The following is a 12473-nucleotide window of genomic DNA, read 5'->3' on the forward strand; positions in this document are numbered from 1 at the left end:
TGTTTAGTGTGTTAATGTGCTGTACACACTGTGATTAGTGTGTGTTAATGTGCAGTACACACTGTGTTTTACTGGGCAGTAATTCCTATGAAGTGGGTTCAGTCAATACATTCTGAATTTCTTCAGATACACAGATATCATAATATATCGAGGATGAAGTTTCCAGCGATATACTTGGCAGAATTGCTGTACTGTGATAATACTGTTATCATGGGCAAATAGGTTACTGGCTATACTCAGCCGTAGTAATGTTATAATAATAATAGTAATAATAATATAAGAATCCAGTAACTATAATACAATAATAATAATAAACAGCATTACATAATTATAATAAGGTAATATAGTATAAAAATATAGCAATAATAATAATAATAATAATAATAATAATAGTACAATGAATACCAGTAAATATAAAATAAAATAATAATATGAGAATATAATAATTATAAGAATAGCAATAACAATAATACAGTAGTAGTACAATTATACAATAGTAATTGTCAAATGCAGTGTATAGCCTTGTCAATAAAACCCTGATCACATATGAACCTTTTTCTGGGTTTCTTTTGTTCTATTTACGTCTCCGGTATATCTTACCACCGGTCCAAGATGGCCGCCCTGTAAATGCACCGCTCTAGTGGGCGGCAGCAGTGGATGAGGCGTCCCCTCTTTATCATGTCTATGGTAATAACTATATCTTATTTATTAACCCTGACATCATCCTTCCTCCTTATGAACCAGGGTACTTCCTGAGTTTGGCCAATCAGGTCGTCGGGATGGTACAGTCCTATTTACATACTTGATTGACAAGGAGAATCACACAGGACACAGAAAACACACAAATACAATTCCAGTCGTAACCCTCTTCCTTTATTGTGCTATTTTTAATTTTTCTCTTGTTTATTGATTTTTTTCTTTCATTTAATTTTTTTTTTCTTAAATTTATTTCCTTTTTTCATTTAGTTTTTCTTAAATTTTTCTTTTTTTCTTTTTCTTTTCTTATGTCTTTTTCTCATTTCTTTTTACCTTTTTCTTTCATGTTTTTTCTTTCATGTTTTTTCTTTCATGTTTTTTCTTTTCCTTTTTCCTTTCGTTTGTTGTTTCTTTACCTTTTTCCTTTCATATTTTTTTTCTAATAAATTTTTTCCTTTTTTCTTTTATAAATTTTTCTTTTTTATTCTCCTTTTCCCTATTCCCTTCCTTTTCTGAATTTTACTCTCATTTGTTGCTTTTTCTTCCCCTCTGACTCAATGGTTTGACTTGGTGAATCGATGGTTTGACTTGGTGAATCAATGGTTTGATTTGGTGAATCGATGGTTTGACTTGGTGAATCGACAGTGTGACTTACTGAATTGATAGTGTGACTAGGTGAATCGATAGTTTGACTTGGTGAATCAATGGTTTGACTTGGTGAATCAATGGTTTGATTTGGTGAATCGATAGTGTGACTTAGTGAATTGATAGTGTGACTAGGTGAATCAATAGTTTGACTTGGTGAATCGATGGTTTGACTTGGTGAATCAATGGTTTGATTTGGTGAATCGCTAGTGTGACTTAGTGAATTGATAGTGTGACTTACTGAATTGATAGTGTGACTAGGTGAATCAATAGTTTGACTTGGTGAATCGATGGTTTGACTTGGTGAATCAATGGTTTGATTTGGTGAATCGCTAGTGTGACTTAGTGAATTGATAGTGTGACTTACTGAATTGATAGTGTGACTAGGTGAATCGATAGTTTGACTTGGTAAATCGATGGTTTGACTTGGTGAATCGATAGTTTGAATTGGGGAATCGATAGTTTGAATTGGGGAATCGATGGTTTGACTTGGTGAATCAATGGTTTGACTTGGTGAATCAAATAGTTTGACTTGTTGAATCGATAGTTTGACTTGGTGAATCAATGGTTTGACTTGGTGAATCGATAGTTTGAATTGGGGAATCGATGGTTTGACTTGGTGAATCGATAGTTTGAATTGGGGAATCGATAGTTTGACTTGTTGAATCGATAGTTTGACTTGGTGAATCAATGGTTTGACTTGGTGAATCGATAGGTTAACTTGGTGAATTCATGGTTTTTCTTTCCAGTGAAAGCCTCCTGAGACTCACTGACCTTTCTGTATCTTGTCTTTCGTAGAATCCTCTCTTGGATTCACAGGCCTGCAGATCTACAAGAGCTGTGCCGATCGTACGCTGTGTCCGACCGTGGGCTCGCAGAAATTCTCAGCCAACTTGGGCGGTTTACAAGTTTCTGCTTCCGTGAAGTGCTGCGACAGCGATGAATGCAACGCAGAAACTCTGCCTGGTGAGAAATAGTCTGAAGTGAGTAAAGAGATATTGTGCGTTTGTTTGCTTTGACACTGAAATGCTTGGGGTTCTTTGTTTTCTCAGTCCCTGATGTTGAGCCTGTAAACAAGCTGCAGTGCAGTGGCTGTCACCCCAGTACGTCCAAGTGTTCCTGTGTGGTACACTGTCAGGGAGACCAGACCGTCTGCTTCAAAACCACCGGTCAGTCTCAACACATCTGGTCGTCTTTAACACATCTGGTCAGTCTCAACACAACAGGGCCCGGTTGTTTATAACTGGGTTATTTTAACTACTGGTTACGCCCTAACTGCTGGTTAAATCCTTAACCCACCGTTAGCTAACCAAGTGTTAAATATGCGTTGTTTAAATCATGGTTAGTCATCCCGTTAGTTAACGTTGCTGTCAAAGTTAACAATGAGGTTAACAACAGTGGTTAGCATCCCTGACGCAGCTCCGCCCAAGGCTCCGCCCACTTTCAAGTCTCCGTGCTTCCGCGTGTTGTCTTAAACATAGTGGTGGAGGCAGCGCAGTGCTTTTATCTGCTCTATTAAACTACCATAAAACATGAGAAACTACGCTGCTACCAGGATGTTAAAGTGGAAGATGAAACCTGAGCTGGGTTATCAGACGAGGCTTCATGTTGCCTCATCTTCTTTTAATTTGACCAGAGAGAACAATCTAGAACGTGGCCTGAGTGGCCAGAGAGAAAAATAAGAACAAGGCGTGGGAACCAGATAATAAGTCGTTACCTCAAATTAATACAGCGTGGGAACCAGATCATTTAATCTCTGGATTGATGAAGGGAGAGGTCCTCATGAGCCAGCAGGGGGCGCTCCGCTAGGAGACGCTCCACAGAACTTCTTTCTAATGAAGCCAGACTTCTGGTTCCTCAGGAACTACTAAACAAACTACAAACTACTGGAAATGAAAACTTGGAGTTTTTAGAGCTAAAATGAGCCTTTTAATGGCTTCATGTGAAAGAGAACTTTAATCAGAGTGGTTACCTAGGTTACCATGGAAACGGCTGTAGAGCAGTTCTATCATTCTACACCTCCATTCCTCCATGTTGAAGCTTTTGATTCAGAAACGTCCAGAAATAAAGTGAAAGGAGCAAAAAGTCACTATGGAATGTTGGAATGGTGGAAAATAAGAGCCAGGATCATTTCTTCCTGCTAAAGAGGAGACATGAGAATGAGATCTTCTCTTTCTGGACCAAGGAGAGTTTAACTCGTCTGGACTTCACAGGTTTAGTTAGAAAACACCAAGATCTAATGAGCTCCGTGGAAACAAGGCTCCATATATTTATTTATTAAAAAATAAAATAAAATAAAAATTCTATGGCCACTTCAAGGCTCCATAAAGGCGTAACTCTTCATTTCAGTATTGACTTATATCAAAGTTTAAGTCCTCGGTCCAGCCTGTCCTTCCTTTGTTGAACTGGTATCGTGAACGCAGCGCTGCCAGTGAACGCCATGGGGAGAGTTAACCACACTGTTAAAAAGGTTGTTTTTGAACAACAAGATAACAGTGCTGTTTATGTTAACAGTCAGTTAAATGTATTTAACGGCTGGTTGAACGACAGTCTAAACACATCTGGTCAGAGAAACTAAGAACTGAACTTCAAAACTCAACTTTCTGGTTCTATTTTCACTCATTCCAACAACTAAAATGACTGCTTGGGCGATACCGATGCCAGTATCCAGTATCAGTCTAATATTTCGCGGAGTACTGAGTACTAAAGGTCAGTACTGGTATTGATACTTTGGATTGAAACCTACTGATTTTGATTGACAGTGGGTAAAGCTATCATCGGAGGCTGTGGATCTCCAGGACTGTGTGAGAACGCCGAGCAGCTCAACAAGCTTCCCTTCTTCAAATACACCGGACAAGGTCTCGGAAATCCCACCTGCTTGAACGCTACGACCAAGGTGGTGGCGCCTGGTCCCAAGACGACACCAGACCCATCATGTAAGATCAGATTGGTCAAGATCAACTTATTGATTGTTACCAGTTCAATGATCCTGTTGAGGACGGTCAGATTTCATTGGTTTGTGTTTGTTTTTTAATTGACAGCACTTTATTGCGAGAGCTGTGCAGATCCCAGTGACCCTCTGTGTAAACACCTGGAAACTACGACATGTCCCACAGGAACCATGTGTATCACATCAACCACCACAGGTATTCTCCCTCATGCCGCCCATCCCGATGTCACATCCACCACTACAGGGGTATTCTCATGTTGTCCAACATGTTCCTGGTTCAAAATGGTGTCTTTGTCCCGATTTAGACACGTCGCCTGGGAAACAACCGATTCAAATCTTCAAGGGCTGCGCACAAGCTGACAAATGCCCGGCCGCAGGCTCCAAGATATCCTCTCTTAACGTGGGCATCTTACAGATCCGTACAGCTCTCAAATGCTGCGACCACAATAAGTGCAATTCAGAAACGCTCTCTGGTAAACACATCAAGTATTTTGCTAGATACTCTGACGATTTTAGGTCCAGCTGTTTCTTTAAATATGGCCATTTGATGTTGCAGCTCCTGTCTTGGGACCACCAAACAAACTTCGGTGTCATTTTTGTCTACCTGGTACTAGTATCTGCTCCGTTACCCTCCAATGCCATGGAGCGGAGGACCGATGCTTTAATGCAACAGGTGAGTCTTTATTGTCTGGATGTGATTTACAACCAAACCGTTTGAACTGATCGCTGATTATTTGGAACCACCAAAGAGTTCCACTTTCTAATCCATGTATTTGTCTCCAAAAGTGACGACCAAATCTGGAATCTCCCCAATTCTTGGCTGCGCGTCTGCAAACGTGTGTGAATTGGCAAAGAAACACCAGAAACTATCATACATGGGACAGAATCACCCAAACATCAGTGAAGCAAACTGTTGTGACACTGATTGGTGCAACATTTACAAACCTGTTACCACACCAGCGACACCAGCGACACCAACTTCAACCACACCAACCACACCAACTTCAACCACACCAACTACACCAACTTCAACCACACCAACTTCACCAACCTCAACCACACCAACTACACCAACTTCCACCACACCAACTTCCACCACACCAACTTCCACCACACCAACTTCAACCACACCAACCACACCAACTTCACCAACTTCCACCACACCAACTACACCAACTTCAACCACACCAACTTCACCAACCTCAACCACACCAACTACACCAACTTCAACCACACCAACCACACCAACTTCCACCACACCAACTTCCACCACACCAACTTCCACCACACCAACTTCAACCACACCAACTTCCACCACACCAACTTCCACCACACCAAGTACACCAACTTCAACCACACCAAGTACACCAACTTCAACCACACCAACTTCCACCACACCAACTTCCACCACACCAACTACACCAACTTCAACCACACCAACTACAACTACTACACCTGGAGGAGGTAAGTCACTGCTTGAAATCGAACAACATGAAACAAGTTTTACACTTGTTGGAAATCAACTTATGGGCAGTTTGGCTGTTGATAATAAATTAGAATGATCAAAGACAGTTATTGATTATTTCAAGAATGTACTCTGATTTACATCAGATACCCTTGGTTCACCACCTGTTTAATAGGAAATGGCATTGTCCAATCACCTTCCACCATGTCGGTGACCTCACAGAGAGAGTAGTTCCTGTGGGCGTTGTCTAATAAGGTTGACGGCTGATTTCAGAGGGGAGGTCCCTGGAGACTATTTTGTACCTGGAAGTATTAAAAACTGCAGTTTTTTTTAAATGGTACCAAGTGAACAAAAGGGAAAAGACTTGTCTTTGGTCTGGTGAAATCCTAAGAGTGGCATTCTTTGACTGTTACTCTGTCTCTTACAGGACGGAAGTGTTTCCAATGCATTGATGGTTCAGATCCCAGCTGTAGAGCTGTAGGACCAGTCTCATGTCCGTTAGGTACCATGTGTGTAACAGCTTCCATTCGAGGTAATTCCTCCATTCTTTTATCACTTCCCATTGAAAAAGCAATGCTTCGAATGCATGTGTTCCTCCCAGAAACATGAACAAAGTGTGTTTTTATTGTGTAGACACTTCACCTGGAAGTCCAAATCGATTCTACAAGGGCTGTGCTCCGCTCCACAAGTGTTCATCCACAGGCTTCAGGTCATACTCAGTCAACGTGGGATTTTCACAGATTATTGCATTTGCCCAGTGCTGCGACACAGATTACTGCAATAGTGGCATGCTTCCTGGTAAGTACACAAGAGCAGGTTGTGTGTTTGAGACTCGATAAGCATCACACACACATCTGGATCCATTTTTCATCCCATGTCTTCTCCTTTGATCCTGTGACGGTAACAAGTTCTCTCTGACTCATACGCAAGCTCTTTTTTCTCTTTCAGTGCTTGCTCCTCCACCATTCAACACTCTAGAGTGCCACTTTTGTTCCTCTGGCGATCATCACTGCTCCTCAATAGTAAAATGTAGAGGAAACGAGATCAGATGCTTCAGCGCAAAGGGTGAGTCTTTATTTGAAGGAGATGAACAGTGGCTGTTTTGTCTTTTCAAGTCCACACTGTGATTCATTCACCGAAGATGTTGATGAAAAAACAAACATTTCCAAGTTGACATCAATCTTTGTCTTCAACAGTGACGACCAAAGCCGGAACTTCCCCAATTCTTGGCTGTACAACTGCCAATGTGTGTGAATTGGCAAAGAAACACCATGAACTCCCCTACATGGGAGATAATAACACCACCATCACTCAAGCAAAATGTTGTGACACTCATTTATGTAATGTTTACAAACCTGCTATCACCACGACAACTACTACACCAACTTCCACCACACCAACTTCACCAACTTCCACCACACCAACTTCACCAACTTCCACCACACCAACTTCAACCACACCAACCACACCAACTTCACCAACTTCCACCACACCAAGTACACCAACTTCAACCACACCAAGTACACCAACTTCAACCACACCAAGTACACCAACTTCCACCACACCAACTTCCACCACACCAACTTCCACCACACCAACTTCCACCACACCAACTTCAACCACACCAACCACACCAACTTCAACCACACCAACTTCACCAACTTCAACCACACCAACTTCACCAACTTCAACCACACCAACTACAACTACTACACCTGGAGGAGGTAAGTCACTGCTTGAAATCGAACAACATGAAACAAGTTTTACACTTGTTGGAAATCAACTTATGGGCAGTTTGGCTGTTGATAATAAATTAGAATGATCAAAGACAGTTATTGATTATTTCAAGAATGTACTCTGATTTACATCAGATACCCTTGGTTCACCACCTGTTTAATAGGAAATGGCATTGTCCAATCACCTTCCACCATGTCGGTGACCTCACAGAGAGAGTAGTTCCTGTGGGCGTTGTCTAATAAGGTTGACGGCTGATTCCAGAGGGGAGGTCCCTGGAGACTATTTTGTACCTGGAAGTATTAAAAACTGCAGTTTTTTTTAAATGGTACCAAGTGAACAAAAGGGAAAAGACTTGTCTTTGGTCTGGTGAAATCCTAAGAGTGGCATTCTTTGACTGTTACTCTGTCTCTTACAGGACGGAAGTGTTTCCAATGCATTGATGGTTCAGATCCCAGCTGTAGAGCTGTAGGACCAGTCTCATGTCCGTTAGGTACCATGTGTGTAACAGCTTCCATTCGAGGTAATTCCTCCATTCTTTTATCACTTCCCATTGAAAAAGCAATGCTTCGAATGTATGTGTTCCTCCCAGAAACATGAACAAAGTGTGTTTTTATTGTGTAGACACTTCACCTGGAAGTCCAAATCGATTCTACAAGGGCTGTGCTCCGCTCCACAAGTGTTCATCCACAGGCTTCAGGTCATACTCAGTCAACGTGGGATTTTCACAGATTATTGCATTTGCCCAGTGCTGCGACACAGATTACTGCAATAGTGGCATGCTTCCTGGTAAGTACACAAGAGCAGGTTGTGTGTTTGAGACTCGATAAGCATCACACACACATCTGGATCCATTTTTCATCCCATGTCTTCTCCTTTGATCCTGTGACGGTAACAAGTTCTCTCTGACTCATACGCAAGCTCTTTTTTCTCTTTCAGTGCTTGCTCCTCCACCATTCAACACTCTAGAGTGCCACTTTTGTTCCTCTGGCGATCATCACTGCTCCTCAATAGTAAAATGTAGAGGAAACGAGATCAGATGCTTCAGCGCAAAGGGTGAGTCTTTATTTGAAGGAGATGAACAGTGGCTGTTTTGTCTTTTCAAGTCCACACTGTGATTCATTCACCGAAGATGTTGATGAAAAAACAAACATTTCCAAGTTGACATCAATCTTTGTCTTCAACAGTGACGACCAAAGCCGGAACTTCCCCAATTCTTGGCTGTACAACTGCCAATGTGTGTGAATTGGCAAAGAAACACCATGAACTCCCCTACATGGGAGATAATAACACCACCATCACTCAAGCAAAATGTTGTGACACTCATTTATGTAATGTTTACAAACCTGCTATCACCACGACAACTACTACACCAACTTCCACCACACCAACTTCACCAACTTCCACCACACCAAGTACACCAACTTCAACCACACCAAGTACACCAACTTCAACCACACCAAGTACACCAACTTCAACCACACCAACTTCCACCACACCAACTTCCACCACACCAACTTCCACCACACCAACTTCAACCACACCAACCACACCAACTTCCACCACACCAAGTACACCAACTTCCACCACACCAACTTCACCAACTTCCACCACACCAACTTCAACCACACCAACCACACCAACTTCAACCACACCAAGTACACCAACTTCAACCACACCAACTTCAACTACTACACCTGGAGGAGGTAAGTCACTTCTTGAAATCGAACAACATGAAACAAGTTTTACACTTGTTGGAAATCAACTTATGGGCAGTTTGGCTGTTGATAATAAATTAGAATGATCAAAGACAGTTATTGATTATTTCAAGAATGTACTCTGATTTACATCAGATACCCTTGGTTCACCACCTGTTTAATAGGAAATGGCATTGTCCAATCACCTTCCACCATGTCGGTGACCTCACAGAGAGAGTAGTTCCTGTGGGCGTTGTCTAATAAGGTTGACGGCTGATTTCAGAGGGGAGGTCCCTGGAGACTATTTTGTACCTGGAAGTATTAAAAACTGCAGTTTTTTTTAAATGGTACCAAGTGAACAAAAGGGAAAAGACTTGTCTTTGGTCTGGTGAAATCCTAAGAGTGGCATTCTTTGACTGTTACTCTGTCTCTTACAGGACGGAAGTGTTTCCAATGCATTGATGGTTCAGATCCCAGCTGTAGAGCTGTAGGACCAGTCTCATGTCCGTTAGGTACCATGTGTGTAACAGCTTCCATTCGAGGTAATTCCTCCATTCTTTTATCACTTCCCATTGAAAAAGCAATGCTTCGAATGTATGTGTTCCTCCCAGAAACATGAACAAAGTGTGTTTTTATTGTGTAGACACTTCACCTGGAAGTCCAAATCGATTCTACAAGGGCTGTGCTCCGCTCCACAAGTGTTCATCCACAGGCTTCAGGTCATACTCAGTCAACGTGGGATTTTCACAGATTATTGCATTTGCCCAGTGCTGCGACACAGATTACTGCAATAGTGGCATGCTTCCTGGTAAGTACACAAGAGCAGGTTGTGTGTTTGAGACTCGATAAGCATCACACACACATCTGGATCCATTTTTCATCCCATGTCTTCTCCTTTGATCCTGTGACGGTAACAAGTTCTCTCTGACTCATACGCAAGCTCTTTTTTCTCTTTCAGTGCTTGCTCCTCCACCATTCAACACTCTAGAGTGCCACTTTTGTTCCTCTGGCGATCATCACTGCTCCTCAATAGTAAAATGTAGAGGAAACGAGATCAGATGCTTCAGCGCAAAGGGTGAGTCTTTATTTGAAGGAGATGAACAGTGGCTGTTTTGTCTTTTCAAGTCCACACTGTGATTCATTCACCGAAGATGTTGATGAAAAAACAAACATTTCCAAGTTGACATCAATCTTTGTCTTCAACAGTGACGACCAAAGCCGGAACTTCCCCAATTCTTGGCTGTACAACTGCCAATGTGTGTGAATTGGCAAAGAAACACCATGAACTCCCCTACATGGGAGATAATAACACCACCATCACTCAAGCAAAATGTTGTGACACTCATTTATGTAATGTTTACAAACCTGCTATCACCACGACAACTACTACACCAACTTCCACCACACCAACTTCACCAACTTCCACCACACCAAGTACACCAACTTCCACCACACCAAGTACACCAACTTCAACCACACCAAGTACACCAACTTCAACCACACCAAGTACACCAACTTCCACCACACCAACTTCAACCACACCAACTTCACCAACTTCCACCACACCAACTACACCAACTTCCACCACACCAACTTCCACCACACCAACTTCAACCACACCAACTTCAACCACACCAAGTACACCAACTTCAACCACACCAAGTACACCAACTTCAACCACACCAACTTCCACCACACCAACTTCAACCACACCAACTACACCAACTTCAACCACACCAACTACAACTACTACACCTGGAGGAGGTAAGTCACTGCTTGAAATCGAACAACATGAAACAAGTTTTACACTTGTTGGAAATCAACTTATGGGCAGTTTGGCTGTTGATAATAAATTAGAATGATCAAAGACAGTTATTGATTATTTCAAGAATGTACTCTGATTTACATCAGATACCCTTGGTTCACCACCTGTTTAATAGGAAATGGCATTGTCCAATCACCTTCCACCATGTCGGTGACCTCACAGAGAGAGTAGTTCCTGTGGGCGTTGTCTAATAAGGTTGACGGCTGATTTCAGAGGGGAGGTCCCTGGAGACTATTTTGTACCTGGAAGTATTAAAAACTGCAGTTTTTTTTAAATGGTACCAAGTGAACAAAAGGGAAAAGACTTGTCTTTGGTCTGGTGAAATCCTAAGAGTGGCATTCTTTGACTGTTACTCTGTCTCTTACAGGACGGAAGTGTTTCCAATGCATTGATGGTTCAGATCCCAGCTGTAGAGCTGTAGGACCAGTCTCATGTCCGTTAGGTACCATGTGTGTAACAGCTTCCATTCGAGGTAATTCCTCCATTCTTTTATCACTTCCCATTGAAAAAGCAATGCTTCGAATGTATGTGTTCCTCCCAGAAACATGAACAAAGTGTGTTTTTATTGTGTAGACACTTCACCTGGAAGTCCAAATCGATTCTACAAGGGCTGTGCTCCGCTCCACAAGTGTTCATCCACAGGCTTCAGGTCATACTCAGTCAACGTGGGATTTTCACAGATTATTGCATTTGCCCAGTGCTGCGACACAGATTACTGCAATAGTGGCATGCTTCCTGGTAAGTACACAAGAGCAGGTTGTGTGTTTGAGACTCGATAAGCATCACACACACATCTGGATCCATTTTTCATCCCATGTCTTCTCCTTTGATCCTGTGACGGTAACAAGTTCTCTCTGACTCATACGCAAGCTCTTTTTTCTCTTTCAGTGCTTGCTCCTCCACCATTCAACACTCTAGAGTGCCACTTTTGTTCCTCTGGCGATCATCACTGCTCCTCAATAGTAAAATGTAGAGGAAACGAGATCAGATGCTTCAGCGCAAAGGGTGAGTCTTTATTTGAAGGAGATGAACAGTGGCTGTTTTGTCTTTTCAAGTCCACACTGTGATTCATTCACCGAAGATGTTGATGAAAAAACAAACATTTCCAAGTTGACATCAATCTTTGTCTTCAACAGTGACGACCAAAGCCGGAACTTCCCCAATTCTTGGCTGTACAACTGCCAATGTGTGTGAATTGGCAAAGAAACACCATGAACTCCCCTACATGGGAGATAATAACACCACCATCACTCAAGCAAAATGTTGTGACACTCATTTATGTAATGTTTACAAACCTGCTATCACCACGACAACTACTACACCAACTTCCACCACACCAACTTCACCAACTTCCAACACACCAAGTACACCAACTTCCACCACACCAAGTACACCAACTTCAACCACACCAAGTACACCAACTTCAACCACACCAAGTACACCAACTTCAACCACACCAAC

The 12473-nt window shown here is 42.1% G+C and overlaps 5 long non-coding RNA genes across 5 annotated transcripts; all 5 read left to right on the forward strand.

Moving 5' to 3' along the window:
• Positions 1-4133: 4133 nt before the first annotated feature.
• LOC308122535 lies at positions 4134-5396 on the forward strand. Its single transcript, XR_013936152.1, has 5 exons — positions 4134-4277; positions 4383-4487; positions 4597-4764; positions 4848-4964; positions 5078-5396. It is a non-coding gene; the product is annotated as an uncharacterized lncRNA (long non-coding RNA).
• Positions 5397-5696: 300 nt separating this feature from the next.
• LOC308122536 lies at positions 5697-7156 on the forward strand. The gene is made up of 5 exons (XR_013936153.1): positions 5697-5755; positions 6184-6288; positions 6390-6554; positions 6705-6821; positions 6953-7156. It is a non-coding gene; the product is annotated as an uncharacterized lncRNA (long non-coding RNA).
• A 238-nt stretch (positions 7157-7394) lies between these two features.
• On the forward strand, positions 7395-8929 carry LOC308123158. The gene is made up of 5 exons (XR_013936192.1): positions 7395-7480; positions 7909-8013; positions 8115-8279; positions 8430-8546; positions 8678-8929. It is a non-coding gene; the product is annotated as an uncharacterized lncRNA (long non-coding RNA).
• Positions 8930-9622: 693 nt separating this feature from the next.
• Positions 9623-10597, forward strand: LOC308123308. Its single transcript, XR_013936203.1, has 4 exons — positions 9623-9729; positions 9831-9995; positions 10146-10262; positions 10394-10597. It is a non-coding gene; the product is annotated as an uncharacterized lncRNA (long non-coding RNA).
• A 244-nt stretch (positions 10598-10841) lies between these two features.
• Positions 10842-12448, forward strand: LOC308122506. Its single transcript, XR_013936149.1, has 5 exons — positions 10842-10951; positions 11380-11484; positions 11586-11750; positions 11901-12017; positions 12149-12448. It is a non-coding gene; the product is annotated as an uncharacterized lncRNA (long non-coding RNA).
• Positions 12449-12473: the final 25 nt, after the last annotated feature.

The sequence above is a fragment of the Lipophrys pholis genome (assembly GCF_963383615.2).
Source record: "Lipophrys pholis genome assembly, chromosome: 17".
Taxonomy (NCBI): domain Eukaryota; kingdom Metazoa; phylum Chordata; class Actinopteri; order Blenniiformes; family Blenniidae; genus Lipophrys; species Lipophrys pholis.